The following is a 27,419-nucleotide window of genomic DNA, read 5'->3' as shown; positions in this document are numbered from 1 at the left end:
GCAACTGAGGGTGGATTTGAATTCAGTCTCTGGGGTCAGGATCCAGGTTCATTATACTCAGCAACACACTGGGCTCTTTAAATAAATGACAAAGAATTTGGTTTGGCTGGAGCCCAGGATTTATAGAGGAAAGCCCCCAGAAGATCAGGCCTGGAAAGAATGGGGATGGGAAGATTTAAGTGCCAAGTTAAGAAGTTTGGATGTGATTTAATAGGCAATGAGGAGATTCCAAGGATTTCTGATAAGTATGCCTTGAGAATCATGACTGGGTTTCTGAGGGAAAGAAAGAGGAACATCAATTTTAGAGCTCTTGGCTGAGAGCCAGCTCAGTGATGGAAGTGGGCAGGGAGGGGTAGATGCGAGACACTTGAAAAGACAGATCAAGTAGTCTGGCAAGTGATGGGTGTGGACAGCGTCATGGAAACTGAGATGATGCCTTCGCTTGGGGACTGTGTCTGAATTTTGAACTAGGAGCCCCACTTTTTTGTTTTGTACTTGGCCCTACAAATGGTGCAGACAGTGCTGGATGGCGCCACTGACAGGACCAGGAGCGTGCAGAGGAGGAGTTGATAGGGAAAGGCTGACTCAAGCTGTTAGACGTGATTGTGAAATGCCAGAGGACATCAGGCGATGATGTCAAGCAGGTAACTGGAAATGTGAACCTGGAGCCTCAGAGCAAAGCTGAGGCCAGAGGTAGAGCTTTGGAAACAGCCTGTGTCTTTAAGAGGAATGTGATATAATAATGCTGCTAAGTCACTTCAGTCGTGTCCGACTCTGTGCAACCCCATAGACGGCAGCCCACCAGGCTCCCCCGTCCCTGGGATTCTCCAGGCAAGAACACTGGAGTGGGTTGCCATTTCCTTCTCCAATGCAGGAAAGGGAAAAGTGAAAGTGAAGTCGTTCAGTCGTGTCCGACTCTTAGCGACCCCATGGACTACAGCCTTCCAGGCTCCTCCATCCATGGGATTTTCCAGGCAAGAGTACTGGAGTGGGGTGCCAGAGGCTGCCCCTAGGTAGCTTAGTTGGTTTCCATTGAAATCATCTTATTTAAAAGTAACAAAACTTCATCCTTAAAATCTTTTCAGCATTTAGATTTCTCTAAGACTTGCAACTTTTGAAAGTTTAGATTGTATTTTTTATTATCATTGTATTAAGTATTTTCAAAACTTAGTCCCAAGACTTAGTTTCTGCCCCACCTTCAGTTTTCCATGTCTTCTGAGACTATTGGCATTTGCTGTTTCTACATTAACGATACAGTGAATTAAGCAGGTCCCTAAGTCTTACTTTGCAGATGTTCTAGACCCAAGAGCCTGTGGTGAGAGTAGCTTAGAATCATTTCCATTAATTTATATAATTCTAATTGTAAAGTATTGATAGTGGTGGAAAACTTGTTTAACAGAAAGGTGTTATCTTATAGATCAGCCTTCTGAGCCTAGGAACTGAGTCAACTACCTCTCTTACAATTCATAATGAAAACAGTGTAGGCTCACTCTTTAAAAAATTCATCTAGGAAAACTAGAAAAGTAGTATAAATGAAATTAAGTTTTCTGTTGACTAGGACTAGGGTGGAATATATTATACAGTTTCTCAAGAAATAAGACTTGTCTGTGGCATGTTAATACCAGACATTTGAGGTTTGATTGCAAGGAGGATATGTCTTGTGGTGCTTGCTGCCCAGAAATGGAGTTAGTTCGCTTTTAGGGAAAAGAACGCCTGGCTACACGCCGGTCTCTTTTTACGTTGGTTTCCTGTTGTGCAGCCTAGCAGTGAGTCTCAGGTAAGATAATGTCAAAGTGCTTTGGATGGACAACACACTTGAGATAGGTCAGACACTCTTGTTACTGAGTAGGTTGGTCCAGTCCCTGTGTGGGGCGTGTGTGTGGATTCACGTGCTGCGCTCCAATCTCTCAGAATTCAGGTCCTGAATTGCTCTCTTGTGATGAAAGCCCAGCTGAAGGTGCTGGAAGTACAGTGACCCTGGAGGAAGAGCCAATAAAAGCAGGGAGTGGGTGAAAGGGAATTTAATTGATGGTTGTGCAAGAAGACGGTATCTGCCTGTTTTATAAGCCAAGACACCCCTATCCCCTCTCCTTCCTTCCAGTAACTGTTTCATCTTTAGTACCTTTTGACTTCATTTACAAGGTCTGTATTAAAGCACGTGTCAGCATTTAAGGCAGTATTTTGACCTTGCTTGCCTGCTGTTGTGCTTACTGGCGTGAACTGAAGTACTGGTCTGCTGACAAGTCAGTTTGATATCCAGTAATCGTGGGGAGGGTAGGTAAAAGGGAGGCCAACTCAAGTATTTTTTTAAAAGATTAATTGTTTGTTTTGGTTGTGCTGGCTCTTCGTTGCTGCATGTGGGCTTTCTCGAGTTGCAGCGAGTGCGGGCTTCTCTTCTTTGCTGTGTGTGGACTTCTCATCGCAGTGGTTTCTCTCTTTGTGAGCACAGGCTCTAGGAGCATGGGCTTCAGTAGTCACAGCTCTTGGACCCTAGAGCGAAGGCTCCAGTAGTTATGGTACAGAGGTTGTAGTTGCTTGTGGCATGTAGAATCTTCCTGGATCAGGGATTGAACCCATGACCCCTGCATTGGCAACTGGATTCTTACTGACTGTACCACCAGGGAAGTCCCAAGTCAAGTATTTTTTCCTCAGAGTTTGAGAAACAGAAGCCATATAGTCTTTTAAATCTCATGCCAACACACCAGAGAGATTTGCTAATACAAAAGGTTAGGAATAGCAAAAGAACAGTGTATGTTTTTTGGTATTGACTTCAAAATACACTGGTTTCTATAACTTAGTGTTCATTTGTTATGTGTATGCTAACAAAATTATAATGAGTTGGTATATAATTAGTAGTAGTTATTTTTTGTAGCTTTGATTAGGAAACAAATATTGAGACACTTAAAGCAAAAAGCAGACTGTTACTCTTTTTGGGGAAAAAAAATTGGATGAAAGTAATGATTAATCCAATTAATTTGTCTTCTTCCTCCAATTCATCATGATGACTTTGGGTGTCTGGTGGCAACTGAGAATGGTTTATGGAAAATGTCAAGGCAATGTAATCCCTATTATTTATGGTCACTTAAGAAGATAAATTAATCACTGGCCACTAATCTTTGGATAATTACTGTATTTAGCTGAAAATATCCTTAATTTTTTGGAAAGCAAGTCGGTGAGTTAGTAGAACTGTCATAGTTGATCAGCTTTTCTAAGACTAATAGTAAGTGAATGGAAATTAGTTGCCTTCAACCTTTTCTCCCTTGCATTATAGCATGATCATTCTGAAACTCAGGAAACTGTGTGGAACCAGGGAACATAATACACTATCTTGTGGTTTTCAAGTAGACGTTCATAGGTTTACCTCAGCTAAGGATTAATAGGGTTGCCTTAACAGGTTAAGGCTTGCAACTTGTGTATATATTTCTGGTTACTAGGATTAGGGAAATTGTGATAACATCATAAAATTGGTTTGAATATAGATTGTTTTGGAAGTGAGTCTTTTGGTGACAGTAATTCCATTTATGCACTAAATACTTTTTGAAGGAGTCAACATAAAAGTATCATATATGTTAGGTACTCAGGTTGGGGTGGGCATAAAGAAGAGTAGATATTTCAATCCCAAGGGAGTAAGGTTAAGGAGGAAGTCCTTGTTTTGTGTTTTCCACGTGGGTACAGTGTCTGAACGGAGAAGGGAATGGCACCCCACTCCAGTACTCTTGCCTGGAAAATCCCATGGACGGAGGAGCCTGGTAGGCTGCAGTCCATGGGGTCGCTAAGAGTCGGACACGACTGAGCGACTTCACTTTCACTTTTCCCTTTCCTGCATTGGAGAAGGAAATGGCAACCCACTCCAGTGTTCTTGCCTGGAGAATCCCAGGGACGGGGGAGCCTGGTGGGCTGCCGTCTGTGGGGTCACACAGAGTCGGACACGACTGAAGTGACTTAGCATAGCATAGCATACGGTGTCTGAAAGGCAGGCCAGTATTTACCTTTTGGAGTTTGTAGTCTTCATTTAAAAGGTTCCCAAAGAACCTTTTTATCTGAGTACATGAAATTGCTATTCTGGTGGAATCAGAGACATACTACATATTTACCGTGATCAAGGTACTACCATTTTAATAATAACAAAGTTCACACACATTGTAACAAATTGTTGCCTTAATAAGGTTTCTGGAAATAAAACAATTCTGTGTATGTTTCCAGTCAGAGGATTTGTATTATTATAAGAAATACATTATTATAAGTACTCTATATAGGACTGAATTACTATAGAACTGAAAATATGAATTAGGACTATGGAAAATAAATGTAGACACAGATTTTAACTAGGGTGTATTTTAGAAGACTCACTTTAATTTTTAGAAGGCAGCTTTATTAAGGGTAGTTTACACGTGGTAAAATTCGCCAGTTTTAAGTCTACAGTTTGAGTTCTGACAGGAAGGAGACCATCACTGCAGTCACGATACGGAGCCTTCCATCACCCCCGGTGTTCCTGCAGGCCTCGTTTCTGCCAGTCTTCCCCTGCACCTCTGCCCTTGACAACCACTGATCTGCTTTCTGTCACTGTAGTTCTGCTTTTTCTAAAATTTTCTATAAATGGAATCCCACAGTGTTTTCTTTCGTGCCTAGCTTTCACTCAGCTTGATGCTCTTGAGATTCAACCATATTGTTGGCGTGTGCAGTTGGCCCTCGATACCCCTGGTTTTGGTATCCTGGGTTCAACCAACCACATGTAAAAAATATTCAGAAAAAAAAATTCCAGAAAGCTCCAAAAAACAAAACTGGAATTTACCCCCTGCCAGCAACTATTTTCATAGCATGTACATTAGGTATTATAAATAACCTGTTACTGGATCAAATTGGGTCTGCCCGCCTCAGGCCATGAAGCCAATCTACTGATATTAGGCTATAGTGAAGGGAAGTGCAGCATTTATTGCTGAGCAAGGAGTCCAGGAGAGCTAGTGCTCAAAGCACCTGAACTCTCTGTGGGTTTCAGCAAAGCATTCTTAAAGGCTAGGTGAAAGGGGGACGGTCCAGTGTGTGTGATCAACTCTCTGATTGGTTGATGGTGAGGTTAACAGGGTGGGGTCATAGGGGTTGATATTTTCATTCCTCAGGCTCCAGTTAGATCTGGAGGCTTTGTGCTTATGGTCATCCAGTAGTTAACTCCTTCCATTTGGTAGTGGTTTTAGGTCTGTAAAACAACTCAGGAGATGTGCATCAGATGCTGTTATCAATGCACTGCAGAGAGGAGCTAAGCAGAAGATGTGCAGGAGGAGTCTGTCCCAGGAAGTCCCATAAAGTCCTGCAGGGCCATAGCCTAGAGATGGTTTAATGCATGTATATAGGACGACGTACATAGGTTATATGTAGATGCTTTTTTATTTATATAAGGGACTTGAGCATCTGTAGATTTTGGTATCTGCTGGGGTCCTGGAGTCAACTCTTACATATTGAAAGACGACTGTACTAGCAGGTCAGTCCTTTTTATTGCTGAGTAGTATTCCATTGTTTGCCTGTATCCAGTCACGTATTGGTGGACATTTGGGTTGTTTCCACGTTATGCCTGCTCTGAATAGTTACTATGAACATTTGTGTGCAAGTCTTTGTATGGACATATGTTTTTGCCTCTTGTGCACCTTATTTTATTTTATTTTATTTTATATGCTTATCTGTATTTTTAAATTTAACAGGAAGATAATACTATGTATTTGTGTGTTTATATGTATTTGCGTGTGACTGAATGAGGAGGTGAAATAGCATGCAGGGACTTTGGAAAGGCAGGTTTTTCACTTGGGTGATTTTGGGTGAGTGGGGGTACTGCCAATCAAGTGAGTCAAATATGGCTGAAATTTTCTTTCCTTTTTTAAAGGAGGTCCATTGAAATGAGTTAGTGGGAAATGACTGATGACTTCAGCTAGCAGACACTCCTTGGCCTGGGTGTGCAGGAAGCAGGGATTGACTGTAGTCTGTGGAGCAGTGAATGGGAGGCAGGGGTGGGGTTCAGGCTAAGAAAGGAGGGAGGGGAGAAATAGGGTGGTAGCTGGAAGAGAATTAGGGTTGGGAGTTGCAGGGATAACAATTTTTTAAACATGGAGTAGCTTGAGGAGAAAGAACCTGTAGAGAGGGAGAAGGTCAAGTTACCAAGTGGCTAACTGATGGAATAAGTTCACGAGCAGGACTCAGATGGGGGAATCCAGAGCACAGCTGGTGTGGGGGTGCACCGTGCATTTGCCAGAGGTGCCGTCTCTTCAGGACCTGGAGAGCCTGGAGAGAGGAAAGTCAGAACGGAAGCAGATGGAGGTAGGGATGGTGAGAATCACCGACCTGTGCTTCCTCTGAGGAGAAGTCGTGTGTTAACTATGGCCTGTGGGATTGAGCAGCAGATTTAAGAGTGAAAAAGATTGGGGAGCTGATTACTGATAAGGAAAAGGATTGAGAACAGTTCTGAGAATTGAACCAAAATTAGAAATTGTGAATTTGTAGTGAAACCCGTATCTAAGGTTCTGGCTCCCCGCCGCCCCACCCCTCAGCTGTGTTCTCCAGGTGGGGTGAGGAGAGCAGGTGAACTGAGCAGTTCAGTAAAGTTGGAAGAGAATTGAAGCCAAACAGTTTCACATTTTCTGTCGGCTTTCAGCTGTGTGCAGTATGGCTTCCTCTTCTCTCCACCTGTTATGCACCGTTCTGAGAGGCCAGAGTCTCATGTGTTCTGAGTGTTGTTAAGTGTTGAATCAGCTTCACCTGATTAATCAGTCTAATACTATTTTAAAGTGCTGTTTTTTTATTGTAGTAAAAATAGCATAAAATCTACCATTTTATTCATTAAAAATTTTTTTTTTTTAATTTTATTTTTGGCTGTGCTGGGTCTTTGTTGCTGCCCATGCCTTTCTCTAGTTGCAGTGAGTGGGGGCTGCTCTCTAGTTGTGATGTGCAGGCTTCTTCTTGAGGTGGCTTTTCTTGTTATGGAGCATGGGCTCTAGAGCTCACGGACTCAGTAGTTGTGGTACACGGGCTTAGTTGCTCCGCAACCTGTGGAATCTTCCTGGACCAGGGATCGAACCCATGTCCCGAGCATTGGCAGGCGGATTCTTAACCACTTGTCCACCAGGGAAGTCCTTTATCCGTTTTTAAGTGTACACATCAGTGGCATTAAGTACACTCATAGTGCTGTGTGCCACAGTTTTAATTTGAAGCACGACTTTGTCATCTCTCTTCTTCCCTTGGGTGTATGAACTTAACACAGGGAAACTTCACTGGGTAGACTATTTGCAGTTGAGGTGTTGATAACAGCATGTACTGAGCTTGACCCTGGCAGGTACCATGCAAGGCACCAGTTGAGACAGTAGCTTTCTCGCTATTTGACTGTAATTGTTTGTTAATGTTTGTGTTCTTTACTAGAGTGTAAGGCCCATGAGAGCTGGGGCTGTCTGTGTCTGCCTTGTTTACCGTCACATCTGTGCTGCCCAGCACAGTTGTTGGCACATACTAGGCGTTCAGTGAAGTTTTTGAACAAATGAGAGGCCTTCTTCACTGAGACAGCTTGTTTAATAAGTTCTTTCTGAATGCTTCATATGAAGTAGGCAAAACTTGTATTCATACATTAATACAGATTACACGGCATGGCACATTCCAATGTCTAGTTAATGAGTAAAAATTAAAAAGGGTTTATATTTGCAGTTTCACCTTGGAGGGTATTGGAACAGACCATGCATTAAACAAATGGTTGTACAGAATTGGCAGCAGTAATCCCAAAACTTGAAGACTGTAGGTTAATTAGGATAACTTGACAGAAAATGAGTTAATCAAAGTTGAAAGAATGTTCCGATAATTTATGTTCAAACACACTTCAAATATGTCAGCAAGTAACAGGAACTTTAGTTGCAGAATGCTCTAAAATACCAGAATACATGTGGATTTTATGGCTGATAGAATGTTTTGGAGAGAGAAAATAAATGGTTGGGGACTGTTTGGTTCTATTACCTTATATGAAATAAAATGCACTGGAGGGATTGGGGGCAGGAGGAGAAGGGGACGACAGAGGATGAGATGGCTGGATGGCATCACTGACTCGATGGACGTGAGTCTGAGTAAACTCCAGGAGTTGGTGAGGGACAGGGAGGCCTGGCGTGCTGCGATTCATGGGGTCGCAAAGAGTCGGACATGACTGAGCGACTGATCTGATCTGATCTAATGGCTGATTCATGTTGATGTTTGGTAGAAACCAACACGATACTGTAAAGCAATTGTCCTTTAATTAAAAATAAATAAATAAAATATTCCAATTAAAAAAAAAGTTACTACGAGGACCCTACTGCTGGTCCAGTGGTTAAGAATCCGAGGGCCATTGCAGAGGACACAGGTTCGATCCCTGACCTGGGAAGATTCCACATGCTGAGGGGCCACAGAGCCCATGTGCCCACAACTTAGAAAGCTGAGCCTGAGCTCTAGAGCTCTGTGACAAGGGGAACCGCCTCAACAAGAAGCCTGTGCCCCTCGACCAGAGAGCAGGCCCTGCTCGTCACAACCAGAGAAAGCCTGAGTGCAGCAACGAAGACCCAGCACAGCCAAAGATAACTTCCTTTTTTATTAATTTATTTATCTTGAGGGCTGTTTTGGTGCCCCTTTACATTTTGTGCTCAGAGAAAATGCCTTGCTTGCCTCACCCTCATTCTGGCTCTGTTGCTCCTGCATGGTTGGCCTTCAACAAGTATTTATTTTTTGAACTTTTAATTTTTTATTGGGGTATAGGCGATTAACAATCTTGTGATAGTTTCAGGTGAACACGGAAGAGACTCAGCCAAACATACACATGCATCCATTCTCCCCAAAACCCCCTCCCTTGTAGGCTGCCACATGACATTGAGCAGACTTCCCTGTGCTATACAGTAGGTCTTTGTTGGTTATCCATTTTAAATACAACAGTGTGCACATGATCACCCCAATCTCCTTAACTATCCCTTTCCCCCTGGCCACCATAATGTCGTTCTCTAAGTCTGTCTCTTTCTTCAACAAATATTTACTGAGAGAATGAAGCTCCCACATGTGAGGCAGATAGTCATATCTCTGTTTTTAAGATGAGGAAGGGGAGGCTCACGGAGGTGAAGCCCCTTGCTCAAGACCCAGAGAGAAGCTGGGATTTCTTCCTGGATTGTCTTTCTCCAAAGCCTGGGCTTTGATCCACTGCATCCAGCTGTCCCCCCGTCCTCCCTGCTTCTGAGTCTCCTATCCCGAGGTGGACCCTCCTGGGGGTCCACTGAGGGGACAGATCTCGGGGAAGGGAAGCCAGTAGTGAGGAGAGAAAGGTCGAGAGTTTGGAGAAGGCATAACACACATGTTCACAGTGTCCGGATGGAGACATATGATGTCCTCCTTCCACTTGAGACAAACCGCTTGCCTCTGTTGCTCACTGTAAATTGTCCCCCAATCAGTGGGCTGACAAAGATGGACTCCCAACAAAGATGGACTCACGGCAAAATGAAGCTTTCTCAGGCATCTCATGGGGGGAAGGAAGCAGTTGGTTTGCTTGTGAATGCTTGGGGTAATCGTCTAATGTCCCTTCTGTCATTACAGAGGCTTGGCTCCATTCTCTTATCATGTATTTCCCAATGATTTCTCTCTTATGTCTTATTTTATTAAAGCGTCATTGAACTGAAAAAAGAATACACTAGAGTTTAAAATATAACCTTTGTTAAAGATAAAAAATATATTTTATTTTTCATTAAAAGCTCCATTTATTAATGAATTCAGTAATACTTTTATTTAAGAAATATGTGTAAATACGGGCTTTGTTAGCTCCTGTTAGATCAGGTAGTGTCATAAGCTCGTGGCTAAATGGAAATAAAGGGGCAAAACACACATGTAAGTGTTATTTGCAGTATAATACATCTGTATAAGAATCATGGCAGTGTGTCTTCTGATAAAGGTAAGGGCTCTGTATGTGTATTTGGCCATTGAGGCTCTTCTTAGGAATAAAATCTGCCTCCATCAAGGTATTTTTATGTCATACAGAAAGAGAGAAGAAAAAGTTATTAGGAACTCTAGGTTTATTATTTCCTTACCTTTTAAAACTCAGAATAAGTTAAAACTGGAGTTCGGCTTTAGGACCTAGTAATGGAAATTTTCTTATGTCCCATCAGCAAAATTTAGTCCTGATTGATTATTATGACATTTCACTGAGTGATTGTGTGTGTGTGTGTGTGTGTGTGTGTATGTATGTATGTATGTATGTATGTAGGAGAGCAGTCAGTCAGTGGACATAGGTCTTCGAGTGCACTTCCTCAAGTAAGTAATTGAAAGGAGGAGCACAAATGAGCCGGGGAGGGAAGTTGGGCGGGGGAGGTGGGATGGAGGGGCAGGGAGGAGCAGAAGCAGAGGAACTAGACTGAGGCTGCAGTGCCTGTTGTGTAAGGGCCACTTGTTTGTCTCTGTCCCTGTGGCCTGGCCTGGCCTGATGCTGGAGTGAGAAGAGTTTGCTGTGTACAGGCAGGGTCTGGGGTCTTCATGCTGCCTGGCTGACACGAGCAGGCTGCTTCTCCATCTGGGCTCTGAAGTAGCAACAGCACAGGTTTCCTGGGAATAGTTCCTCCTGTCATCATTTTTATTTCTGAATCATTATGTTTGATAATGCAGTTGTCGGCTGTCCCCAGCTACTTATGCATCGAGCAAGCCCCTTCTGTTTATCTTTTTTCCTTCCCTTTTTTTTTTCTCTTGTTTTCATCTTGTCACTCCCTGATTTTTAGCCAAGCACACACATTTGACGATAACGGTTGCCATTTCCACTAGCTACCATTCTTACCTAAAGGACTCCTAATTTTGTGTTGTGTAACAATGAATTAAGAACATTTAAAGATGCTGCATATATGTTGCACCATTAGGAAATCTTTGTAGTACTGGATGAAAACATGAAGTTGTAGATTGTTTCATTTGATATAATTTATGTTTCATTAAAATGGGAAAAAAAGTACTACCACATTTCATAGAGTCTAAAACCCTATTGATGCTGAGACATACCCCTATTGTAGGTATACTAACAAAAAGGGAAATCTGCAGATTAAATTGTGATGTAATGCTTTGTTATGGATTGTAAGATGCATTCCAGTTTTAGGGATGTTATAGTATGAAAAGGCTTTCATTTTGGAATTAAATAAGGTAAATGTATTTTACTGAAACATACTTATAATAAAAATATAAAAGCACACAGAAATAATATATAGCCAATTCAGCATGCAGTTTATCTCTGTGAAGGGGGGAGGAGAGTGGAAGGCTACACAAGGGGCTTCAGTTCTGTTTTTAAAAATCTAAAGCAAATATTGCAAAACATTAAGATTAGATAAAGCTGGTTGGTGAGTTCCTATAATTTTCTGTATGCTGTATATATTTCAAATGAAAAGTGTATATATAGAAGCTACATAAAAAGCAAGTTGCAAAAGCCTATGTATAGTGGGTTCTGTTTTACTTTCTAGTATAGTGTAGTTGGAGAAGGCAATGGCACCCCACTCCAGTACTCTTGCCTGGAAAATCCCATGGACGGAGGAGCCTGGTAGGCTGCAGACCATGGGGTCGCGAAGAGTCGGACACGACTGAGCGACTTCACTTTCACTTTTTCCTTTCATGCATTGGAGAAGGAAATGGCAACCCACTCCAGTGTTCTTGCCTGGAGAATCCCAGGGATGGGGGAGCCTGGTGGGCCGCCGTCTATGGGGTCGCACAGAGTCGGACGCGACTGAAGCAACTTAGCAGCAGCAGCATAGTGTAGTTGGCCCTCCACGTCGACGGTTCTGCATTCTCCAGTTCAACCAACTGTGGATCGAAAATACTCAGAAAAAAAAACTCCAGAATTTCTAAAAAGCAAAACTTGAATCTACCACATGCCCGAAACTCCTTATATAGTATTTACAACTATTTACATATTAATCATGTAAAAAGTTATTTACATGTATTAAACTATTACTGATTTTGGTTTTCAGTCTGTCTGCCCTTTGATGGAAAATTATAAGAGGCTTATGATAAGGATCGGTCATGGTGAAGAGTTCTGACAAAATGTGGTCCACTGGAGAAGGGAATGGCGAACCACTTCAGTATTCTTGCCTTGAGAACCCCATGAACAGTATGAAAAGGCAAAAAGATAGGACACTGAAAGATGAACTCCCCAGGTGGGTAGGTGCCCAATATGCTACTAGAGATCAGTGGAGAAATAACTCCAGAAAGAATGAAGAAACCTGGAATGTTAGGTCCATGAATCAAGGCAAATTGGAAGTAATCGAACAGGAGATGGCAAGAGTGAACATCAACATTTTAGGAATCAGTGAACTAAAATGGACTAGAATGGGTGAATTTAACTCAGATGACCATTATATCTACTACTGTGGGCAGGAATCCCTTAGAAAAAATGGAGTAGCCATCACAGTCAACAAAAGAGTCTGAAATTCAGTACTTGGATGCAGTCTCAAAAACAACAGAATGATCTCAGTTCGTTTTGAGATATTGAATGGTAGCAATATACCATGGTATATCGTTCAATATCATGGTAATCCAAGTCTATGCCCTAACCAGTAATGCTGAAGAAGCTGAAGTTGAATGGTTCTTTGAAGACCTACAAGACCTTCTATTCTTTTTTTTTTTTAAATTTTATTTTATTTTTAAACTTTACAATATTGTATTGGTTTTGCCAAATATCGAAATGAATCCGCCACAGGTATACATGTGTTCCCCATCCTGAACCCTCCTCCCTCCCCATACCATCCCTCTGGGTCATCCCAGTGCACCAGCCCCAAGCATCCAGTATCGTGCATCGAACCTGGACTGGTGACTGGTTCCATATATGATATTATACGTATTTCAATGCCATTCTCCCAAATCATCCCACCCTCTCCCTCTCCCACAGAGTCCAAAGACTGTTCTATACATCAGTGTCTCTTTGGCTGTCTCGTACACAGGGTTATTGTTACCATCTTTCTAAATTCCATATATGTGCGTTAGTATACTGTATTGGTGTTTTTCTTTCTGGCTTACTTCACTCTGTATAATAGGCTCCAGTTTCATCCACCTCATTAGAACTGCTTCAAATGTATTCTTTTTAATGGCTGAATAATACTCCATTGTGTATATGTACCACAGCTTTCTTATCCATTCATCTGCTGATGGACATCTAGGTTGCTTCCATGTCCTGGCTATTATAAACAGTGCTGCGATGAACATTGGGGTACATGTGTCTCTTTCCCTTCTGGTTTCCTCAGTCGGTATGCCCAGCAGTGGGATTGCTGGATCATAAGGCAGTTCTATTTCCAGTTTTTTAAGGAATCTCCACACTGTTCTCCATAGTGGCTGTACTAGTTTGCATTCCCACCAACAGTGTAAGAGGGTTCCCTTTTCTCCACACCCTCTCCAGCATTTATTGCTTGTAGACTTTTGGATCGCAGCCATTCTGACTGGCGTGAAATGGTACCTCATAGTGGTTTTGATTTGCATTTCTCTGATAATGAGATAATGCTCAACATTATGTTGAGCGTCTTTTCATGTGTTTGTTAGCCATCTGTATGTCTTCTTTGGAGAAATGTCTATTTAGTTCTTTGGCCCATTTTTTGATTGGGTCATTTATTTTTCTGGAATTGAGCTGTAGGAGTTGCTTGTATATTTTTGAGATGAGTTGTTTGTCGGTTGCTTCATTTGCTATTATTCTCTCCCATTCTGAAGGCTGTCTTTTCACCTTGCTTATAGTTTCCTTTGATGTGCAGAAGCTTTTAAGGTTAATTAGGTCCCATTTGTTTATTTTTGCTTTTATTTCCAATATTCTGGGACGTGGGTTATAGAGGATCCTGCTGTGATGTATGTCAGAGAGTGTTTTGCCTATGTTCTCCTCTAGGAGTTTTATAGTTTCTGGTCTTATGTTTAGATCTTTAATCCATTTTGAGTTTATTTTTGTGTATGGTGTTAGAAAGTGTTCTAGTTTCATTCTTTTACAAGTGGTTGACCAGTTTTCCCAGCACCACTTGTTAAAGAGATTGTCTTGAATCCATTGTATATTCTTGCCTCCTTTGTCAAAGATAAGGTGTCCATATGTGCGTGGATTTATCTCTGGGCTTTCTATTTTGTTCCATTGATCTATATTTCTGTCTTTGTGCCAGTACCATACTGTCTTAATGACTGTGGCTTTGTAGTAGAGCCTGAAGTCAGGTAGGTTGATTCCTCCAGTTCCATTCTTCTTTCTCAAGATCGCTTTGGCTATTCGAGGTTTTTTGTATTTCCATACAAATTGTGAAATTATTTGTTCTAGCTCTGTGAAGAATACCATTGGTAGCTTGATAGGGATTGCATTGAATCTATAAATTGCTTTGGGTAGTATACTCATTTTCACTATATTGATTCTTCCAATCGATGAACATGGTATATTTCTCCATCTATTAGTGTCCTCTTTGATTTCTTTCACCAGTGTTTTATAGTTTTCTATATATAGGTCTTTAGTTTCTTTAGGTAGATATATTCCTAAGTATTTTATTCTTTCCGTTGCAATGGTGAATGGAATTGTTTCCTTAATTTCTCTTTCTGTTTTCTCATTATTAGTGTATAGGAATGCAAGGGATTTCTGTGTGTTGATTTTATATCCTGCAACTTTACTATAATCATTGATTAGTTCTAGTAATTTTCTGGTGGAGTCTTTAGGGTTTTCTATGTAGAGGATCATGTCATCTGCAAATAGAGTTTTACTTCTTCTTTTCCAATTTGGATTCCTTTTATTTCTTTTTCTGCTCTGATTGCTGTGGCCAAAACTTCCAAAACTATGTTGAATAGTAATGGTGAAAGTGGGCACCCTTGTCTTGTTCCTGACTTTAGAGGAAATGCTTTCAATTTTTCACCATTGAGGATAATGTTTGCTGTGGGTTTGTCATATATAGCTATTATTATGTTGAGGTATGTTCCTTCTATTCCTGCTTTCTGGAGAGTTTTTTTTTTTATCATAAATGGATGTTGAATTTTGTCAAAGGCTTTCTGATTCTTCAATATCCGCAAATCAATCAGTGTAATACACCACATTAACAAATTGAAAAATAAAAACCGTATGATTATCTCAAAGACCTTCTAGAATTAACACCCAAAAAAGATGTTCTTTTCATTATAGGAGACTGGAATGCAAAAGTAGGAAGTCAAGAAACACCTGGAGTAACAGGCAGATTTGGCCTTGGAGTACAGAATGAAACAGGGCCAAGGCTATAGAGTTTGGCAAATAGAGTTCTGCCAAGAGAACACACTGGTCATAGCAAACACCCTCTTCCAGCAACTCTACACATGGACTCATGTGTAGAGAAGACTCTACACATGGACATCACCAGATGGCCAACACTGAAATCCGATTGATTATATTCTCATACAGTCAGCAAAAACAAGATTTGGAGCTGACTGTGGCTCAGATCATGATTCCTTATTGCCAAATTCAGACTTAAATTGAAGAAAGTAGGGAAAACCACTAGACCATTCAGGTGCGACCTAAATCAAATCTCTAACAATTATACAGTGGAAGTGAGAAATAGATTTAAGGGACAAGATCTGATCGAGTGCCTGATGAACTGTGGATGGAGTTTCGTGACATTGTTGTACAGGAGACAGGGAGCAAGATCATCCCCAAGAAAAAGAAATGCAAAAAGGACAAATGGCTGTTTGAGGAGGCCTTACAAATAGCTGTGAAGAAAAGAGAAGCGAAAAGCAAAGGAGAAAAGGAAAGATATACCCAATTGAATGCAGAGTTCCAAAGAATAGCAAGGAGAGATAAGCAAACCTTCTTCAGTGATCAGTGCAAAGAAATAGAGGAAAATAATAGAATGGGAAAGACTAGAGGTCTCTTCAAGAAAATTAGAGATACCAAGGGAACATTTCATGCAAAAATGGGCTCGATAAAGGACAGAAATGGTATGGACCTAACAGAAGCAGAAGATATTGAGAAGAGGTGGCAAGAATACACAGAACTGTACAAAAAAGATCTTCATGACCCAGATAATGAAGGTGGTGTGATCACTCACCTAGAGCCAGACATCCTGGAATGTGAAGTCAAGTGGGTCTTAGGAAGCATCAGTACGAACAAAGCTTAGTGGAGGTGACAGAATTCCAGCTGAGCTATTTCAAATCCTAAAAGATGATGCTGTGAAAGTGCTGCACTCAATATGCCAGCAAATTTGGAAAACTCAGCAGTGGCCACAGGACCGGAAAAGGTCAGTTTTCATTCCGACCCCAAAGAAAGGCAATGCTAATGGATGTGAGAGTTGGACTGTGAAGAAGGCTGAGCACCGAAGAATGGATGCTTTTAAACTGTGGTGTTGGAGAAGACTCTTGAGAGTCCCTTGGACTGCAAGGAGATCCAACCAGTCCATTCTGAAGGAGATCAGCCCTGGGATTTCTTTGGAGGGAATGATGCTGAAGCTGAAACTCCAGTACTTTGGCCACCTCATGCGAAGAGCTGACTCATTGGAAAAGACTCTGATGCTGGGAGGGATTGAGAGCAGGAGGAGAAGGGGACGCCAGGGGATGAGATGGCTGGATGGCATCACTGACTCGATGGACTTGAGTCTGAGTGAACTCCAGGAGTTTGTGATGGACAGGGAGGCCTGGCGTGCTGCGATTCATGGGGTCACAAAGAGTCGGACACGACTGAGCGACTGAACTCAACTGAACTGACAGTATGCTCAAACTACCACACAATTGCACTCATCTCACATGCTAATAAAGTAATGCTCAAAATTCTCCAAGGCAGACTTCAACAATAAGTGAACCGTGAACTTCCAGATGTTCAAGCTGGTTTTAGAAAAGGCAGAGGAACCAGAGATCAAATTGCCAACATCTGCTGGATTATTGAAAAAGCAAGAGAATTCCAGAAAAACATCTATTTTCTGCTTTCTTGATTATGCCAAAGCCTTTGACTGTGTGGATCACAATAAACTGTGGAAAATTCTGAAAGAGATGGGAATACCAGACCACCTGAGCTGCCTCTTGAGAAACCTATATGCAGGTCAGGAAGCAACAGTTAGAACTGGACATGGAACAACAGACTGGTTCCAAACAGGAAAAGGAGTACGTCAAGGCTGTATATTGTCACCCTGCTTATTTAACTTCTATGCAGAGTACATCATGAGAAACGCTGGACTGGAAGAAGCACAAGCTGGAATCAAGATTGTCGGGAGAAATATCAATAACCTCAGATATGCAGATGACACCACCATTATGGCAGAAAGTGAAGAAGAACTAAAGAGCCTCTTGATGAAAGTGAAAGAGGAGAGTGAAAAAGTTGGCTTAAAGTTCAACATTCAGAAAATGAAGATCATGGCATGTGGTCCCATCACTTCATGGGAAATAGATGGGGAAACAGTGGTAACAGTGTCAGACTTGATTATTTTGGGCTCCCAAATCACTGCAGGTGGTAACTGCAGGCATGAAATTAAAAGACACTTACTCCTTGGAAGAAAAGTTATGACCAGCCATGTTTAAAAGTTAGACACCATATTAAAAAGCAGAGACATTACTTTGCCAACAAAGGTCCGTCTAGTCAAGGCTATGGTTTTTCCAGTAGTCATGTATGGATGTGAGAGTTGGACTGTGAAGAAAGCTGAGCGCCAAAGAATGGATGCTTTTGAACTGTGGTGTTGGAGAAGACTCTTGAGAGTCCCTTGGACTACAAGGAGATCCAACCAGTCCATTCTAAAGGAGATCAGTCCTGGGTGTTCATTGGAAGGACTGATGCGAAAGCTGCAAGTCCACTACTTTGGCCACCTCGGGTAAAGAGTTGACTCATTGGAAAAGACTCTAATGCTGGGAGAGATTGGGGGTAGGAGGAGAAGGGGATGACAGAGGATGAGATGGCTGGATGGCATCACCGACTCGATGGACGTGAGTCGGAGTGAACTCCAGGAGTTGGTGATGGACAGGGAGGCCTGATGTTCTGCGATTCATGGGGTCACAAAGAGTCGGACACGACTGAGCGACTGAACTGACTGAAGCATTGAGGAATCAAGACCTGAAGGAGTGTGGTGTGTTTTATCATACTACCTTTAGTGATCATTGCTTCCCACACCCATGAAAAGGTAATATTTTTCATATCCTGTAACATTTTTGTTTTATTTATTTATTTATTTTGGCTGTACCACACTGCATGTGGGATCTTACATTCCCCAACTGGGGATCAAAACCTGTCCCCCTATGCTGTGAAAGTGTGGAGTCTTAACCGTTGAACCACCAGGGAAGTCCTCATATTTTTAGCATCGTACTTATATGTTTAATAATCCATACGGTTTGACTGAAAAAACAATTTGGCAGGGTCTATTAAAAAATGCCAAATATAGTCACATCACTTGACCCAGAATCTCATTCCTCTGGATCTTTCCTAATGACTCCTAAGAAAGAAAAAAGCATTAGGCATGAAAATATTCATCATACCATTACTGTAAAAAAGTAAAACTTTGGAATCAAATGTCCTCAAATACAGAAGTGGTTAAATACGTGATGTTGATCTACTTTATGAGTCATGTTGCAGCTAACTGATAATGATAGTGATGTCTATGTAGCAACATGGAAAATTTTTGGTGAGAAGAACAGAATGTATCACATGATGTGACTCTAAAAAGTTGCAGGAATGTGAATGAAGATGTAGGAAATATGGGAAAGGCAAGCAGTAGTTGTGTTAGAACGTAGGGACTTCCCTCGTGGTCCAGTGGTGAAGACTGCTTCCATTGTTGGGAGGAGGCATGTGTTCGTTCCCTGGTCAGGGAACTAGGATCTGGCATGCCACACAGGATGACCAAAAAAAAAAAAAAAAAAAAAAAAATAGAATAGTAGAATTTTGAGTGGATTTCTCCCCTCACTGTTTGTTAAAAAAAAGTGTACTGTTTTGTTTTTGGTTGGGGAGCCAGATCTTTTAAAGAAAAATTTGAATTTCTAAGAAAATGGCAGATGTTAGGATAGGGGATATTAGAAAATGCAGAGTAGAGGCCCTTTCGATGATAAAACTAAAACCTAAACCAAGAGTGCTTTAGCAAGGCACAAATTGATTATTTATATTTTGTCTTTTAGAATTAAGTTGGCTGAGGGCAATTGTGTGGAAATCAGATTATTGAGGATTGGTACAAGAAGTGGGAGGATCAGAGCTAATGTGACTAGCTTATTCTTCTGCACTACCAAATAAACCAAAATTCTGGACTGTGTTCTGGTTGGTCAATATTTGGTTATTTGCTTTGAAGCTATTTGTTTGCAATAATGCCATTAACATCCTGAACAGAACCAAAGTCTGACCCTGAGATGGTAGAATCTTAACTAATTTTATACAGACACTGAAACTTCTGAGGGCATGAAAGACCATTTCTTTTTTCTCTATACTTCTTCTTTTTGATTTTTACATCACTGCTGATTGATTTATGGCTACCACAAAAAGAGTCCTATAATTAACTCACAGTTAAATCATCTTGTCATCATAGGTAGATTGAGGCTGGTGATAACCGGGGAAGGATTAGAAATAGGGTGAAAGAATTTTAGATATCTAAGGCCTACTGACCAGTTAATCCAGTTCCTTTACTTTATATGTCGGTAGATAAGACCCAAGGACTTAGCGATGAACCTCTGTCTTAGGGCTCCAAATCTAGTGTCTTTTATGTTGTTCCCCAAGGAGAGAAGGAGGGAAAGGGAGAGAGAGCAGAGCCAAATGATTGACATTTTAGGGGCCACTCTTTCAGGATGGACAGAACATTGGGTATGATGTCATTCTCATCTTAAGTTAGTTCTTACAAACGCTACCACCTCAAAACAGATATCAGCAAACATCAGCAAAACGACATCAGCAGACAATTTTCCAAAGAAAAAATACAATAACATGAAAAAAAATGCAACGTTGTTGAAGAAATGTAAATAATAAATGCATCTTGTTGCCTCAGGGTGAAACATTTACAGATGAACTTTATTATTCAAACCATTGACGTTGTAGGGGTTCTTGCCAACAGTCTGCTCTCTTTTTAGGAAATGTAATTATAATCGAAAGAACTGATGCTAATAGTAAAAGGCAAAATACAGTCTGGAATGTGAATTTCAGAAAAGTTCCAGTAGCTTTACACCTCTTTTTATTCATTCACTTAGTCCTATCTGGCACCTATGGGTGATTTATCTCAGGTGGTGTTTGCTGACTGTGGACGACTAGGAAGAAAGCTGTGAAGCGCTCAAAGCAGTTGAGAATAGGAGTGTGTGTGTGTGCTAAGTTGCATCTGACTCTCTGTGACGCTATGGACTAAAGCCTGCTAGGCTCTTCTGTCCCTGGGATTCTCCAGGCAAGAATACTGGAGTGGGTTGCCCTGCCCTTCTCCAGGGGGATCTTCCCGACCCAGGGATCGAACCTACATCTCTTACCTCTCCTGCAGATGGGTTCTTTGCCACTAGTGCCACCTGGGAAGCCCCTGAGAATAGGTATCCACACCTAATTTTATGTTCCTCCCCTGCCCCACACAGTTAGAGAAGCTGGTTCAGATCTGAGTAAGGCAGTGTCCTCGTGCCCATCCAGAAGACACTACAGAGCCCCAGGAAGATGAAACCAGGGAATAAAAATCATCAAAACAGGAGTGAGACCGAAGGCAAGCACAGTAACTGGAGGGTGTCCTGCTGATAAAGATGGGGGTGGGACATTGCTGTGACTCTGAGGCCAATTGAAGCCAAGATTAAGGGGCATGAGTGGGCTGTCTGTCCTTGGTAACCAAGGGCCACATCTGCACAGACCTTATCTGGGCCCAGGAGTTCTGATAAGAGGATTGAACTTAATACTACGGACCCACAAACAGGTCCCTTTAGATTCTAATTGGAAGTATACAGGGTAAAAGTGGTGCTTTTGACCACATAGAGATGCTTCACTCTATTTCATCATTTGTAGCAAGAGTCGGCAAATGAGTTTTTCACAACTACTCAGCTCTGCTGTTGTGCACAAGCAGCCATATACATGTAAGTGATGGGTATCGCTGTGTTTCAGTAAAATTTTATTAGCCACTGACATTTCAGTTTTATATAATTTTCATTTGTTATGACATACTTGACTGAATAACAAACAACAACTCTTCTTTTGATTTTTTTTTTGTTTTTTAGGTATTTAAAAATGTAAAAGGCCATAGCTTGTGGACTGTACAAGAACAGTGGGCAGATTTGGCCTTCAGGCAATAGTTTGTTGATGGCTGCTCTGTAGCAGCACCGCGAATAGAAATATAACACAGCCATGTATGTAAATCAAGAACTTCTACTAGCTGTATTTTACACAGTAGACAGAAACAGGTAAAACTAATTTTAATGCCTTTTTTTTTTTTTAAGCTGCACTGTGTGGCATGCGGCATCTTAGTTCCCCAACCAGGGATTGAACCTACATCCTTGCATCGGGAGTGTGGAGTCTCAGCCACTCGACCGCCAGGAGAGGTCCTAATACTTTATTTCAATTATGTAATCAGTGTAAAAAGATTACCATTTTGCATTCTTTTTTTTCCTATATGAAGTCTTTGAAATTCGTGTGTTGAACATTTTATAGCACAGTTCAATTTGAATGCTTGATGCTGATCTTGTATTTAGAGTTCTTAAAATGTACAGTTGGAAAAAGTAGACTCACATCAATAAAAATTTTCAGACATACCTAAAGGTTTTCCAGTAAGTGAACTGCGTGTCAGGTGTAAGTTTAATTTTCCAGTGTTCAGTAGCCACATGTGGCTAGTGGCCACTCTATTATGCAGTTCATCTCAGTGGCAGTCCGCTGTATGGATGCCCATAATTAACTGGGCCCCTCTGCTGGACCATAGGTGGTTTCCAGTCTTTTTCTTTTCCAAACAGTGTTATAATAAACATTTTTGTATATGTAAATTATTAACACATGTTGGTAAACTTGTAGATACATTCTAAAAGGGAAAGTTCTGGGTCAAAGGGTTTTTCATTTTTTCACACAGTTAAAAATTTTATATTTAGCAATAAAGTTGTAAGAATAAGAATAATATAAAGAACAGTTGTAAACCCTTTATTGTCTCCTGACATTTTATTCCATTTGCTTTATCATTTGCTCTCTTCTGTCTCTTGCTCTGTGTTTGCATGCATGTGCATATAGATATAAGTACATTTTTCTGAACTGTTTAAGTCTAAGTTGAATGTATTATTGCCTCTTTCCTTGAAATACTTAAATGTGTGTTTTCTCAAAATAAGGATATCCTCTTATATAAGCATAAGTTACCAACTTCAATAAATTGAACATGGATACATTTCTCTAATTTCCAAAGTGATTTTCATCATTGACCCAATAATAGGCCTTCTGGCATGTATTTCTAATTTTAATAAAAACTACCATATTGTCTTCATAGAGGTGGTGCCACTTGACATTCCCAAAAGTAGTGCATGAGAATGCATGTACAATTTACCCTTAACTGCACCAGCGCTGTTAGTTAACAGTAAGTTAGTGAAATAATGGTATTTCATTATAACATGTTTTCCTTATTCTGGATAAAATTATATCATAGACAATTTTAGGTAATCATTATGGTATCTTATGTGGGTAATTTTAATAATAATTATAGGTAAGATTGAGGATCTTCTCCTGTGTATGGAGAGTCACATATTTATATTTTCATTTTGTGAGCTGCCTATTATATCCTTTGTCTATTTTTCTACTGGGATGTTGGCTTTTTTGTTTTTTTTTATTTTATTTTATTTTTTTAGGAAGTGAAAGTGTTAATCGTTTAGTTGTGTCCAACTGTTTGTGACCCCATGGACTGTAGCCTGCCAGGCTCCTCTGTCCATGGGCTTCTCCAGGCAAGAATACTGGAGTGGGTTGCCATTTCCTTCTCCAGGGGATCTTCCTAACTCAGGGATCAAACTCTGGGTCTCCTGCATTGCAGGCAGATTCTTTACCACCTGAGCCACCAGGGAAGCCAATTTTTTTAGGAATTTCTGCTTTATTGGAAAGCTCAGCCATTTGTCAGTGATATGAGTTGCAAACTGTTTTTCCCAGTTTGTCATTTGCTTTTTGTCTTTATGGTGTTTTTAAAATTGTTGTTACTGTTTATTTGCATTTGGGACATTTTGAAACCATGATGTACTGGCAGGACAAATTTTGAATATTTTATGTAGGATTTTATAATCAAATACACAAACGTGCTTAGGCTATCAGTAGATACCCTAATATAAGAAAAAAAAGGCAGAGCTTCACCTCTTAGTGTAATTGAGTAAGCTAAATAAAGTAAGATACATTTATTTTGTATTTAAATAATTTCCATTAACCACACTGTGCCATGGGTTGTTACTGATAACTCTGGCTCTCAGGAAGAAAACAAAAAAAAACAGTTATGGTGAATATATGTAATGTTGTGCGAAAAGTAATCATATGCAGGCCTTATCTAGGACTTGGAATTTTGGAAACTAAAAAACACTGCAAAAGAACGCTGTAACCTTACTAGTTTGGTTAGAGACCTGGTACTGGTACCAGGTACCAGTACCAAGTACCGACCTGGTACTGGTCAGACTTCTGGTCTCTATTTTTATCATTTTGCATGTCTTCCTTCAAATATTTTATGCATCCACATTCATAGTTTCTTAATGAAGGAACTTCTTTTAAAGCTGATTGGGGCAGTTTTTAAATATGTAGTTGGTTTAAACCATTAAGTAGTATTAATGGGAACATCCATCGTAAAAACTAACAAAATATTTAGAAATGTTAAAAATGTGGTCATAATGGTATTGTTTGCATCTGTTTCTGTAAGAGGTGGTTAGTGCATGTCTTCATATTGCAGAATCACACTGATACTCAGAGAAACACACTGACATTATTCTTCCAATGGCTCCAGTTTGGGTTTCATGAATCATTTTTTTCATTTCTCCTTTTCCTCTGTGTAATACTTTCTCACTTTCTTGGAAAAATAATCAAGAGGTTTACCTCTGGGTCTACTTATAATCATTGGCATAACAGCAGCATGAAAAATGGTCATTAACATTGTTTTAAAATAAACATAAGTACACAAAAATGGACCCCTACACCAGAGGTTAGAGTCAATAAACGTTAGTTTTCCAACATGTCACTATTGTAGAGATTTAACTTAGGCTATGGACTTACTTAGGGCCAGATAACTCTGGCAGTCTTTGCATTTTTCCATATGTTTTTCTATAGTTGAATTTCGACACAGTGTAAATTTCATACCTTAAATGGAAGTAGAGTGAAATGCCAACAGGAATCTATTACTGTGTGTGTATCTCCAGTCCAAAATTACTAAAAAAAGGAAAAGCAGACATACAATGTTGGCTTTGTATTTTATATTATAAATCTATCAGACATAAAATTCCCCATTCAAACTGTTATAAACAATCATAAATACTTTGTTTCCTCAGTTGTCTTGTTATGAGTTTCTAATAAATAGTTGATGGACCAGTACTCACCCATGGACCATTTTAAGCACTGGTTGTGGTGAATTTAATTTATGCTATGTACCAACAGGGACTGTAGGTTACTTGACATCCTTTTGAAAAGAGGATGACCATCATGTCATAGTGATGATTATCAGTATTTATTTGAACAGGATATTAGAGTTGTTGCCATCCCTGCAGAATGGTTAATTTTTTTTTTTAAGTAAAAATTTGATTTGATGGGGCTTCCTTGGCCGTCCAGTGGTTAAGACTCCATGCTTCCAATGGAGGGGGCATGGGTTAGATCCCTGGTCAGGGTATCTAATGTGTTGTGTAATGTGGCCAAAAAAAAAAAGAAAATTGATTTGATAAAAGTCTATCTTTAGGTGTCAGGGTTATTTTTACTCTTCAGAACTTCTGATATAATCTGACCCTCTCTGAAATAAAGCTTATTTTGTGGGGAATAATTTTTAAATTATGTGTGTGTGAGTGTGTGTGTGGATATGAAGCAAGTAGGAATTTTATTTCCCTAATGGAAAAAAATATAAAGTGTTTAGTCAAATATTTCTGTTCATTTATTTATTCAAAATATATTTGGAATGTTTATTCAGTTCACTTCAGTTCAGTCACTCAGTCGTGTCCGACTCTTTGCCACCCCATGAATCGCAGCACGCCAGGCCTCCCTGTCCATCACCAACTCCCGGAGTTCACTCAGACTCACGTCCATCAAGTCAGTGATGCCATCCAGCCATCTCATCCTCTGTCGTCCCCTTCTCCTCCTGCCCCCAATCCCTCCCAGCATCAGAGTCTTTTCCAATGAGTCAACTCTTTGCATGAGGTGGCCAAAGTAATTTTGTGTATGCATTACAACTGTCTTCTTAAAGCTCCAGTTTAAATGACTCGTGTCAAATAATGACCTGTAAGATATAATGACAAAGATCAAATTGCCAACATTCATTGGATCATCGAGACAGTGACTGCATCCATGAAATTAAAAGACACTTGCTCCTTGGAAGGAAAGCCATGACAAACCTAGACAGCGTAATAAAAAGCTGAGACATCACTTTGCCAACAAAGTTCGGTATAATCAAAGCTATGGTTTTTCCAGTAGTCATGTACAGATGCGAGAGTTGGACCATAAAGAAGGCTGAGTGCCGAAGAATTAATGCTTTTGAATTGTGGTCTCAGAGAAGACTCTTGAGAGTCCTTTGGACAGCAAGGAGATCAAACCAGTCAATCATAAAGGAAACCAACCCTGAATATTCTCTTGAAGGACTGATGCTGAAGCTGAAGCTCCAGTACTTTGGGCCAGAGCTGCCTCAGCTCTGAAAGAAACTGAAGGACAAAGGAGAAGGGGACAACATAGAATAAGATGGGTAGATAGCATCACTGACTCAGTGGACATGAATCTGAGCAAACTCTGGGAAATAGCGAAGGACAGGGAAGCCTGGAGTGCTGCAGACCATGGGGTTGCAAAGAATCAGATACTACTGAGCAGCTGAACAGCAACAGCAAGATATAATTACACACATGCTTTCCTCAGTCGGTTGGAGGACTTGAAGCAGCCTAGTTACCCTCCAGGCCTTTTTTAGTTTAGTTCTTTGGCAGCATTATCAAGATTTCATTGTGTTTGGAGGAACATAGTTTTTAGAGAAATTCTATGTTATTCTTCCATTTCCATTTAAAGCGTAGCTTAAGGGAACTTCATGGAAAGCTACAGACTAATGGCCTTTAGAGTTTTTTCTTAATGTTACAGCAGAGAATCAGGCAGGGCTGGTTTCCTGGGCATGTGACCTGTGCAGTCACACAGGGCTCTGTGCTCAGAAGGGTTCCATGCTTCATTTAATGCTTTGCTGCCAGCATGTCGAATTGTTGATAATTTTATATTTGATCTTGTTTTGTAAATGAGGTCCAGTGGGACAGTGGAACCTGTGCTGGGGGTCTGGGGCCTTGGCTCATGAGCAGTGTTCCACCTCTCCGCCTCCTCAGGCCCTGCCCTGCTTCCCCTTCCCAGCTACCAGCCATGTCCACTGCCACCTTCCCCTGGGGCTGGTGACCGGTCACGTTGGGGAGGAAGAGGCCTACGTTCTGCTGTCACCCTACACCTCCTGCTGTGGCCTGGGTACTGTTTCAGGGAGGGTTGGGGTCAGGTGCCTACGTCTTGCAGTGTCGTGGGGAGTGGTGGGAGCCAACCCTGCCCCAGGCTGGAAGCACCCTGGCGCATTTGGGGGGTCAGCCTCTAGCTTATCCCCAATCCAGGTGCCTACTGTGCCCAGGTGTGGAGGTTTAAACAACCCTTGGGCATCCCTTAGCACAGTTTGCAGGGGCTGGGCAGTGGGCAGGGAAGATGCCTGGCTCTGCTTCCTCAGAGCCTTGGTCTGGTCAGTGATCAGAAGGGAAAACCCAGCAACCATCAGGCCTGAGCATATACTTAGAGCACCACCCCCTTCCCCACCCGCCCCTTAGGAGTCCCCACTTTTCTGTGAGTATCCTTGTGCCCAGCGGAATGCGTCTGGTGGTTTGGCTACATGCCCAAGGCATCCTCTCTTCCTCCTACCAACCAGCCTTCCTGAATCTGGCTTGAATTTATCTCTTCTAGCTAGCTCCAGGTTCCTTCTGGGGATGAGCTGTGAAGTGTGAATTGTGTAACTTCGTGATTCTGTGTATGAGTTAAACATTCTTAGACTTGCATTTAAGACTGGCATCGCACAGCATAAAGAGAGTGATAAAATTCATGCTACTAATTAAAAATTTTTATTTTTCTTTTCTTGTAACTGCACGGTTTCAGTGGCCTCTGTTGATTTGTTTCAGATAGCCACCAGGGAAGCCACCAGGGAAGCTTTCTCTTCAAGCTGGATCATACAAATATGCATGAAATCTGATGTGCAATAAAACGGACCTGTGAAGCTCTTTGGTCAGAAGAATAATTCTCCTAAATTTACTGTATTCCTATCATGCACAGTAAATTCTGTAGGAACACGTCTTCACTATAGTAAGCAGGTGGCTATACCACGAGCACGTAATGCCAGGAATGATTTCTGCTCCAAAATGGA

At 41.0% G+C, this 27,419-nt stretch overlaps 1 protein-coding gene and 1 long non-coding RNA gene across 3 annotated transcripts in view; both read left to right on the top strand.

The window, feature by feature from the left end:
• SLC16A10 (solute carrier family 16 member 10) overlaps positions 1-27,419 on the top strand; it is a 116,723-nt gene that overhangs the window by 15,193 nt on the left and 74,111 nt on the right. The gene's annotated exons all lie outside the window — the stretch shown is intronic.
• On the top strand, positions 1,376-27,187 carry LOC129619806 (uncharacterized). Of its 2 annotated transcripts, XR_008698160.1 has the most exons (4): positions 14,453-18,062; positions 21,091-21,219; positions 21,310-26,479; positions 26,517-27,187. It is a non-coding gene; the product is annotated as an uncharacterized LOC129619806 (long non-coding RNA). The 2 variants fall into 2 exon arrangements; XR_008698161.1 differs by lacking the exons at positions 14,453-18,062; positions 26,517-27,187 and adding an exon at positions 1,376-2,142 and having other exon boundaries at positions 21,310-22,246.

This window comes from Bubalus kerabau, chromosome 9 (genome assembly GCF_029407905.1).
Source record: "Bubalus kerabau isolate K-KA32 ecotype Philippines breed swamp buffalo chromosome 9, PCC_UOA_SB_1v2, whole genome shotgun sequence".
Classification (NCBI taxonomy): domain Eukaryota; kingdom Metazoa; phylum Chordata; class Mammalia; order Artiodactyla; family Bovidae; genus Bubalus; species Bubalus kerabau.
This window is presented reverse-complemented; position numbering and strand designations above follow the sequence as displayed.